Source organism: Cavia porcellus, unplaced genomic scaffold, assembly GCF_034190915.1.
Source record: "Cavia porcellus strain 051 isolate PalLab524CR breed Dunkin Hartley unplaced genomic scaffold, mCavPor4.1 scaffold_15, whole genome shotgun sequence".
Taxonomy (NCBI): domain Eukaryota; kingdom Metazoa; phylum Chordata; class Mammalia; order Rodentia; family Caviidae; genus Cavia; species Cavia porcellus.
In genome coordinates, this window is record NW_026947498.1 from 10302501 (window position 1) to 10313619 (window position 11119).

Sequence of the window (11119 nt, forward strand, 5' to 3'; positions counted from 1 at the left end):
ATTGGTGCCGGGGATTGAACTCACGACCACCTGCTTGCAAGGCAGGTGCTTATGCCGCTGAGCTAAATCCCCAATTTCTGGCTAAACTGCCCAAGCTGGGCTCAAATTGAAGATCCTCCTGCCTCAGCCTCCTAGAATGCTGGGGTTACAGGCCTGCACTACCATACCTGGCTTGTAGTCCTTTTCATTTATTTTGAGACATGGTCTTGCAGTGGTGCCCCGGCTGAACTCAAGCAGATGATCCTCCTGCCTCAGCCTCTGAGTAACTGGGAATGTAGGAATGTACCACAGCTCCTGGCTAAGATGTTTTCCCTGCGTCTTACTAAGAGCTAGCCCAGGGCTCTTCCTTGCGGGACACTCACCCCATGTCTGCCTCCTTCCCATAACTGGCACTGGACAAGGCTTAGAGCACTTTGGGGGTGTCTCCAGGCACCCCGAGGACACCAACACTGCATCCTGAGAAACAATCTGAAACCAAGCTGAGCCTCGGCTGGGCCTGGGCCAGGACTTCCAGCCTGGGGCTGTTTCATGAAGTGTGCAGGACCAAGAAGGGGAAAAAGAGGGGTTCACCCTCCCTGGGTTCCTCTTCCACAGAGACCCCCAGTGACCCCCTTCAAGCCACAGAGTGCTGCCTGTGGCCTGAGGTTTACTGTGCTGCCTGCTGCCCTGAACCCCACAGGGTGCCCAGTACCCTCTGCTGCTCTGGGAATGAAAGGAGCTCTGTTACATGTAGGGTGGTTGGAAACAGGCAAAAGCTCTTTTTTGATGGTATCAGAGATTGACTCAGGGCCTTTGCCCCCAGCTTTGTCCCCAGTTCTTTTTTTTTTTTTTTTGTCTTTTTCCTTTTTATCGGTACTGGGGATCGAACTCAGGACTGCCTGCTTGCAAGGCAGGCGCTTATGCCGCTGAGCTAAATCCCCAGCCCCCCAGTTCTTTTTTATTTAGAGATGGAGTCTTGCTGTATCACCCAGGTTGGGCTTATACTTGCAGTTTTCCTACTCCAGCCTCCCAGAATGATAGGGCCGCCGGTGTGCACTCCCTCACATGACATGAGGGCAGGGGGCTTTGTGACCCTCTCTGGGCACAGTGGAGGGCTTTATTAAGGTTGGATGCACCATAAGTGCTCAAGAAACACATTGGGGCTGGGGACAGTGGCACACACCTGTAAGCCTGACTACTTGGGAGGCTGATGCAGGAGGATCATGAGTCAGAGGCCAGCTTGGGCAGGTTAGTGAGATATTTTCTCAAAATAAAAAATAAAAGGGGCTGTGGTATGCATAGCTCGGTATTGGGGACCTGGCCAAGATCCCGAGTCTCCCAAATGAATGACAGTGAAGGCTTAAATAAATGAGACAAGTGGTATGATTTTAGGGCTCCAGGAGGGTCAAAACCCTCTGCAGAGTTCGAGACTCTGGGGCCTGAGACAGGGGTGGCCCATATTAGTTTTCAATCAAGGAAGGGGTTAGAGTGGAAAACACAGGAAACTGAGCAGGACCTTGGGAGTGGTTCAAGGACTTTTCCAAGTAACAGACTATGTTAATTTAGGAGAAGTATCTTATGTTAATTTAGAACTGTCTTTGGAGAGAGTCTCCAGGTTGACTTGGCTACAGGAGTGAGGTGCCTGTAGCTTTGGTCTCTATCTTGTTAATTGGGGTTGGAGCCAGGTGTTCTCAGCTGTGGCCTATCTTGACCTTTGTAATGTTTCTTTATTCTTGGGTCGGCCATACCACAGCCCTGCAAGCGTGTTCTGCATCCAGCTTCAATGGCTCCCAGCAGCTCAGTGGTTGGGTGCCTGTCTAGCACACTGAATTAGAATATAATTTCTAAAACTATGCCAAGACAGAGGGCCCAGGCTGGGGTAGGGCCAGGAATATAGAGGCTAAAAGAGGAAAGCTAGTCTGGCGAGGCTGGGCACTTTATCTTCTGCTTTTATTTATTTATTTATTTTTTGTATTTTTACTGGTACCAGGGATCAAACTCATGACCACATGCTTGCAAGGCAGGCACTTATGCTGCTGAGCTAAATCCCCAGCCCCCTTATCTTCTGCTTTTAAGAACCAGAATGATGGGGCTGGGGATTTAGCTCAGCGGCATAAGCGCCTGCCTTGAAAGCAGGCAGTCGTGAGTTCGGTCCCTGGTACCGATAAAAAGGAAAAAGACCAAAAAAAAAAAAAAAAGAACCAGAATGAAATGGGGCATGGTGGTGCATGCCTATAATCCCACCACTCAGGCTGAGACAGGAGGATCACTGCCAGTTCCAGGCTGACCTAGCCACAAAGGGAGACCCTGCCTCAAAATCAAATCAATTCAGCTGAGTGTGGTGGCACACACCTGTCATCCTAGTCTTTGGGAGGCTGATGCAGGAGGATTGCTTTGAGTTCCAGGATGGAGGAAAGGACAGAGTTGCAGTTTGGGAAGACAAGAAGATGCTGGTGATGATGGGTGACAGCAGCGTGCTTAGTGCCATGGAGAAGTGGCAGATAAATGTCATACTTGGTCTTTTCCCCGTGGGCAGCCAGGCAGGCACACCTAGGAGTGCATGCATCAGGTTCAACAGAATAGATGCAAGTGGTGCTCCAAGGGTTGCAAACACAATCTTCCCTTGGGATTGAGCCCGGTGGGGTGCAGAGTTGCAGAGCAGGAGGCCTGGCGATGGGGTGTCCCTGTGGGGGGTGAAGTCTCAGCTGTGAAGCCCTGTTGGGAGCCGCAGCCCCGAGCCCGGTCGCCTCACTTGGCGGACGTGAGGCCTGTAGTAAAGAGTAAAGCCTGAGATAGATTACCCCTCCCATCGAGCACGTTAGTTTCCTGCTTACCGCGTAAGCAACCCGCTCAACAATATAGTCTGCCTGGCAACTGATGATGTTAGCCAATCAGCTTGCCTTGCTTACTTTAACATGATTGGACACTGTATCCGTATATATACTGGTGCCACCCCTGGGGGGGAAGAAGAAGCCCGAAAGTAGAAGCCCAAAAGGAGCCGCGGGGAGCGGACCAAAGGAGGCTTCGGCTGGGAGCGATCCCAGGGCAGGCTGTACGGAGAAGGAAAATAAAAAAAAAGGTTGTCCACTGCCAGACTTTGTCGTGTGTCCTTCCTGCCGGCCAGGAGCGACATCGACAAAGCCCCAGGGTCAGCAGAGAGGAGTCGGGGTTCCTTGCTGCTGCCTCCTTCAAGCCCCTCCCACCCCTCTTCCTTTCCAGAGCAAACTGAAGCCCCGAGCCACAGGTCCAGTTTGCCCAGCTCTGTGGTCCCACTTCCCTGACCCTTGAGACCATGTTCCCCGTCTTGTCCATGATTTCCTGTAAGAAACACCCTTTCCCTGCAGCATCCACAGGTTTGCTTGGTTAGTCAAACCCTGTATGAAGAGCTATTGCTTCTATAAAATCGTCAGGATGTGATGTGTTCCCTTTCATTCCTCCTTGGGAGGTAAGCCTGCTTGGATCGAACCCAGGACCCAGGACGTGCTGCCAGGAAGACACTGTGCTCCTGAGCTACATGTCTGGCTAAGTCTGAACTTTTCTTGAATATCTAGGAAGAGAAGTTCAATCATCTGATTTTTTTAATAAGCAGAAATTAAACATCTATGTTCTTTGGCAGTGAGGTCTCGATAACTCCAATTCCACAAACTGGGAAACCCAGACTCTCCCTGACTTTCCATGTGCCCTAAGCCAGGACAGTCAGCAGTGTTTGAGCTCTTAGAGAACAGTTTAGGCCAGCCAGTTTGTCAGCCATCTTTCTTCACAAAATGATGCTGGAGGTTCTCCAAAGGAACTGTGTTTCTACAGCTGGAGCAGTCTGCGTGGTTCCAAGGAAGGTGGCTGGTAACTGGGGAAAAAGAGGAGGAAAGTCCTCTTTGTTGTAACCTAGTTCTAACCAATGCCCTGGGACTCCCTGACATTACCAAGCCATTCACCTTATTCATAGATAAACTCAGGGGCATTGCCAAAGGAGTCCTAGCCCAGGACATTGGCCCTTGGAAGAGGCCTATAGCCTACCTCTCCAAAAGACTTGCTCCTGTGACAGGAGGATGGCCCCCCTGCCTGAGAATGCTAGCTGCTGTGGCAATGTTACTTAAAGAGGCTAAAAAACTTACTTATGGACAGAAGATTTCTATGATGATCTCTCACAGTTTAGAGACTCTTATCAAAACCCCTCCTGAAAAATGGCTTTCAAACGCTAGAATTTTACACTATCGGGCCCTGCTCCTAAACCCAGAGTTTTCAAGACTTCTTCAGCTTTAAACCCAGCCACCCTTATGCCTGATGACGACCCGGAGGAACAAAGGACACCTCTCCATGAGTGTACTGACATCCTTGAACTGCAGCAGAACCTACAGGCTGATCTTACTGACCAGCCTTTGGGAAATGCCGACAACTATTTCACTGATGGAAGCAGCTTCATCCAGAATGGCAAACGAGTGGCCGGGGCAGCAGTGACCACTGAAAAGGAGATGCCCACAATGCTTGTTAGTCAGCTCAGCCAAGAGCTCTACGCTGGAGATCACCCAACATTGAGGAATTGTTCCAGGAGAACATTGGGAAGTAGACTTCACAGACATGGTAAACCCTGGTTTACAGGGGCACCGCTATCTCTTGGTATTAGTAGATACCTTCACTGGCTGGGTAGAGGCTTTCCCTACTAAGTCTGAGTCAGCCTTAGTGGTAGTTAAAAAAAGCTATTGCATGAGATCATACCTCGATTTGGCCTCCCACCATCAATGGGGTCCAATAATGGCCCGGCTTTCATAGCCCAAGTCACCCAAAAGTTAGCCCAGGCATTAAAGATTAATTGGAAATTCCATTGTGCCTATTGGCCACAAAGCTCAGGGCAAGTAGAATGTATGAACTGAACTCTCAAGGACACTTTAGCTAAGATGTCTTTAGAAATTGGCGATAATTGGGTGAGCCTTCTTCCCTTTGCTCTGCTGTGAGCTAGATGTACCCCATATGTTTCTGAAATTTCCCCCTTTGAAGCTATGTTCGGAAGGCCCCCTCCACTGGTCCCAAGACTGTCAGAGGACAAATTAGTTGCAATAACTAACCAAGATCTCTTTAAGTCCCTGCAGACACTCCAGCCTGTGTTGGCCTTGATCCACCAGCTATTTAGACAAAAACACCCAGACCTGCCTTCAGAGACGCCACAGGGATATGTGTAACAGCTGTCCTGTTGCCTGACAACCAGTAGGCTTCAAGGACTCTCCCTGTCTCCAAGATTGGTAGGCCTAGAAATATCAGGAGCCTTAGGTATGGGGGCAGCAGAAGTAGGGGTTTCTGTCCAACTTTCCAACCAGATCATTAGTGATATGCAGGCATTATCTAGTACCATTCAGGTCATTCAAGACCAAATAGACTCAAGGCTAAAATAGTTCTCCAAAACAAAAGAGGACTAGACCTCCTAATGGAGGAACAATGAGGGATTTGTGCTGCATGGCAGGAACGATGCTGTTTTTATGTAAATAAGTCCGGCATTGTCGGAGATAAAATCAAGAGACTACAGAAAGTCCTAGTTAAAAGAAAAAAAAAAAGGAGCTATTTAAAAACCTTTTATGTAGTGTCTAGAATGAAATACTGCCCTATCTCCTGCCCTTGCTTGGACCATTGTTAGGAGTACTGCTTTTGGTCACAGTAGGTCCTTGTATACTCAATAAGATAACTGCATATGCCAGACAACAAATGCAAGGCATAAAGCTCGTTCCCCAAAATCTCTAATTGGCCAAAGATTTGGCCTCAGTCACAACATCAGAGGGGAATGTTGTAACCTAGTTCTAACCAATGTGCCTCCTTCCTGTTCTGTATGCACCATTTCAATAGAGATTAAAATTCCATTTCCAGTAAAGACTTAAGTTTCAGCTCCTTATAAATCCCCCTCCCCTCCCCATTCTTTTTAGGTTAAGTCTCCATTTCCCATAAAAGCTTTAAGTGTCAGTTTCTTGTAAACCCCCCCATCCTCTTCAGCCTATGTGTAATACAATGTGCTGTGCTTAAGAAACGTTTAACTATAAGGAAGTTACAGGAGATACCAAAAAGCCCAGATGCTATCAAACTGGGTGAAAGTTCGCAACAGCCTAATTTACGGATTGACTGGCACAGAGGCTGGAGGCTAGCCTGTACTGCCCCTGCATCCCAGCCTACCCCAGAGAACAGCAAATTGGGGAAGACAGCAAAAACTCAAGTCAGCACGCTTCTGAAAGGCCCTAAGCAATACAGAGAGGGCCAGAGACCCCCAGGACACTCCAGTCTGAAAGAATCCAGAAACATGACAAGAGATAAAAATAAAAAAAAATCTCCGGCTGCCCAACATGAGAAAATAAGCCCAGGAGAAGTAAACACTGAAGAAAACAAGCACAGTAAACATCCAATACTGGACACAGCATCAGCCGAAATTAAAAAATACCTCCATGACCTCATAGATGAATTTAAAGCTGTACTCCTGATCCAAGTGAGGCAAGATATAAAGAGATTAATTAAAGAAATGACAAGCCCCACCCAAGAGAACACAGATGGAAGAACTGAGGAAATCAGAAAAGAAAGAGAAGCATCTGAAGAAGAGTTTAAACATAACTTAGAATACATGAAACAGATCCAAAGAGATTACCAGGAAAGTAAAAACTCCATTGAATACTGGCAAAATATCCCGACAGAAACTAAAGCCAGCCTTCTGAAACTTGAAGAGAGATTTATGGCATATGATCGTGAAAGAAAAAGCCTCTTAAAAATAACAAGGAACCAGAAAGAAATAATTCAAAGGCTAGAAGATGACAAAAAGATACAAAACTTAAGAATAAAGAATGTGAGTGAGGAAGCAGGAGCAACCAAAAATGAAATACAAAGAATATTCACAGATATATTAAAGCAAAATTTCCCATGTATAGCAAAAAGAAATGATATCCAGATAAAAGAGGCATACAGAACACCAGCTACCTACAACCAAAACAGATCTACTGCTAGACATATAATAATCAAGATTCCAGAAATCCACCAAAAGAACAGAATATTAAAAGCAGCCAGAGAAAAGAAGCAGATTACCTACAATGGGAAAATTATCAAAATAACAACAGACTTAACAACACAAACTCTTAAGTCAAGAAGGGAATGGGGAGAAATATTCCAAGTCCTGAAAGAAAATAATATGCAACCAAGACTCATATACCCGTCAAAACCCTCTCTCAAAATTAATGGAGAGATAAGATGTTTCCAAGACAAGGAGGAACTGTGGGAGTTTGTGGCCACCAATCCAACCCTACAGAGAGTGCTGAAGGACATTCCAGAGAAAGAGAGGAAGGGATACCAGGATTCCAGGAACAGTGGCAGAGAGGCCTCAATGAATGGGGCAGACAGTGGAATGAGGGAATAAGGTGGACAAATTATAGCAGAAAAGTGGAGTAGCAGACATGAGGCAGAGACGGTAAGCTATAGTCTTTAGTATAGACAACTCTGAAACACTATTAAAAAAGGCAGAGGTCTTTGTTAATAGTGTATCAGGATTTAAAAGACACAGTAGTCTTATCGCCATATTTAGTTTGAATTTAATTTGTTCTGGTCTGTCCACCCATGTCAGATTTGAGGGCGCAGACATCTGACCCAAAAATAGCAGGTTATACCATGGTAACTATCCTTACTTTCCTATTAACTTAAACTGAAATCCTGTATTACTTACATTGTCTTACAATGACTGATCTTAATTGAATCTGATTCATAAGACCACAGGTTTGCCTTGTCTGATTTTATTTGAATTTGGTATGCTTGTTAGTATCAACCCTAAAAGTAGAGGCAACTAATCTGAAGATGACAAGATGTAAAGGATATCCATACTGGTATTAACTATTAACAGCTCTCAAATCCTACAATGCTTTCAAAGTTGTGTTTTTATAAAAATAGGTAATACTATGTTTAACTATATTAGGCCGGTGTTATGGACAAATCTATTGAAAATAACAAGAGAAAACATAGTAATTACGGAAGATCACCTATATTGTAGTCTTATATGTCTTATCCATTGCATGTTTTTCTAGGAATTTGTTTTGCTGTCTTGTTACAACTTGGTTTTCCCTATAATACAGAGAGGATAGATATATATGTAGAAATTCACACATGAGTTTTTTTAAAAAAATTATTTACGGGAACAGATTATATAATGCAAGATGTAATGAACAGATACTCTGAAGAAGAGACGCTAAGAAACCCAATGCTAATTTTGTAGCATTATGATATAAATTCTAGCAATACTATTGTTCGCTAATTAGAATGACATTGGTCTGGTCTCTTGAGTTCAATTTCAGCATATCGGCTACCACGAAGAGAATGAGAGATGCGGTGGTAGTTATTATTGTCTTCCCTAATGTTGGATCTTGAAGACCTAAAAAGCCTTCATCATCCTGTAATGATTTGATTAGTTCTATAATATGCAATAAGTATATAAAGTGGGTGAAGATGGGGACAACTATTTTAAGAAACTAGAGACAGTTAGATAGACAGTGAAGGTCTCCAGTAGACTTGCTTTGAAATCTGTATTTCTTTAAATTGTTTTTTTAACTGTTTTGTTCTGTTTTGATGTGCTTAATCTTACCCTCTTTGAGATGTAAAACAAGTGTGTAGGACTGATAACCATATTACTGAGTTTTTGTTCGATCATTGAGCAGAACTGTTTGCAGTGTCACTTTTTGAATGTCATTCTAAATACTTTAATTTTGTAACCTGAACAGCTATTTCTAAGATGACAATATGTAACTTATCAACCAGCAATTTCTTACCGTTTGTTTTTCTGTAATTTTGTATTATTTCTACCCTTTTTTTTATCTCCATGTATTTTTTTGTTTCCTTTTCTTTAAATTAAAAAAAAAAAAAAAAAAAAAAAAAAAAACAGTAGACAGAGGCCCTGGCTGCTGAGTGCACCCTGCTCAGTCCCTTTGGATACCAGCATCATTCTGGAATGTTATTGTCAGCACTGTCTCCCTGGCCTTCCTCCCACCCACAGGCTGGCCTGGATGAGCTGTGACCCTGCCCGCCCAGAGCTCCCCCATCACCGCAGGCCCAGGGCCTCTGGGCCAAGAAACACACAGGACTCCGGGGAAGGACTCTCTGTTCCTTCCTCCTCCTCCCCTCCCCTCCCCTCCCCTTCCTCTCCTCCCTCCTCTCCCCTCTCTCCTCCTCTTCCCTGTCCTCTTCTTCCCCTTCCTCTTCCCCTCCCTCCCCCCCCCCCCTTGGCTCATTCAAGCTAGAGGATGGTGACACTAAGGTCCTAAAAGGAGGCAGAATTGAGGCAGGATCTCCTTTCTCAATGGAACTCTCTAAAATAAGTAAATTGCAGGATTCTGCTTCTCGTTTGCAAACAAAATTGATGAAGACAAGGATGAGAGAACTTATTTGAAAGGGGTTATGTGGTATTTGGGGGTTGTTTTGTGTTTTGCTTTATGGCACCTTGAGATTTTATCTTACACAGATCTCCAGTGTTTTCTGGAACAGTCTGGAAATAGGATGTGGGTTTGGTGGAAGGGTTAAGACGACAGCCACACGGGTATTAATGGGCTGTGCTGGTCACTGGTTCCTCAGTCCGCCCTCCTAGCCTGGGCAGCAGGTGATGCTGTGGCCATAAAGGCACTGGCTCTGGCTTTTGGGACTTTTTTGGAACTTTTGGGACAGTAATGCCAGTGTTTCAGGGTGTAATCCGGGAGACACAGGAAGCCTCTCAGTGAATACCAAGTGTGTGTTAATAGCTTCCTCCCTCTCTCTCTCTTGCTCTCTTTCTCTTATTTTTGCCTTTTTAGAAGCAAGGTCTTGCCATGTAGCCCTGAACTGTTTGTGATCCTCCTGGCTCAGCCTCCCAAGGGCTGGTATTACAGGTGTGTGCCACTGTGTCACTTGTTTTCATAAATTACTAACATAGAAAGATTTAATATTGCCTTTTTCCTGCATTTCCATTAAATTCAAGGTTACTGAGTCAAGATTCTAATGTATAATTCTCTATATATTTTTTCATCTTTTTTGAGACGGGGTCTCGCTATGCAGTTCAGGCTGGCCTTGAGCTCACTTTGTAGCCCAGGCTGGTCTCCAACTCGCAATGATCCTCCCACCTCAGCCGCCCGAGTGTTGGGAATACAGGCTTGAGCCACCACGCCCAGCTCTATAATTCTATATTAAAGAGGAGTTTAAACTGCTTTAGCGTTTAGGTGTGGTGGTACACACCTGTAATCCCAGCAATCAGGAGGCTGAGGCAGGAGGATTGCTGAGTTCAAAGCCAGCCTTGGCTATAAAAAGTAAGTTCAAGGCCAGCCTCAACTGCATAGAGAATCCCTGACTCAAAAGAAAAGAAAAGAAAAAAAAAAAAGGCATAATCTAGCTTCCTCCTTCACAGGTCAGTTTCGACAGGTGTTTCCCAGAAGCTGCCTCTCCTTCAGAGGCCTGTGATTTCCAGCACTACGGTGCCTTCCTGTTCTCTTACAAATCTCTAATCTGCCGACTGTCATCATGTTGGAATTGCTGGTTTTGACTTCCAGCATTCAGAAGGAGGCTGCCGGGGTGGATGCAGCCCTTCTCCTGGTACTGAGGGCAGAACCAGGTACTTTGCGGAGTCTGAGCCTCGGAGCCTCTCTTTCCCACCTGGAGGCTGAGTTGCCCCTTTGGGTGGAGACTTGTGGTGTTCCTGCCTCCGCAGTGTCCTCCGCCGGGTCTTCCTTGGATCTCTCCGAATGTGACCCATCAGTACCTAAAGATGTTTTCCAGAGCTTGGAGGAGGAGAAGGAGGTGAATGCCCTGGGCCGCCACTCTCTCCTGTTCAATCAGGGACAGTGAGGGACTCCAGGATAGAGATGCCAGGGTGTCCACCAAGGCGTCCCTGGGAGCCTGGGTCCCGCCCTGCCCTCCTTCAGTTCCTGACCCAGGCCCTGGCTGCCATGCAAACTCCTCCCTGCTTGGCGTCCCCTGCACCCAGGACCCTTGGCCACCGCCTGGGGCCCACTGTGTCCCAACGCCCTAGGCCCATCCTTACTACAAGCCAGCTGCAGGGCTGGGGCAGAAGGAGGGGACACTGCTACCTATGGCCTTGAGATTCCCGATATACCCACGCCCGTGCAGCTGCTCCCTGCTTTATGACTGCTTTGGTGACTGGGGACCTCATGTGGCCCAC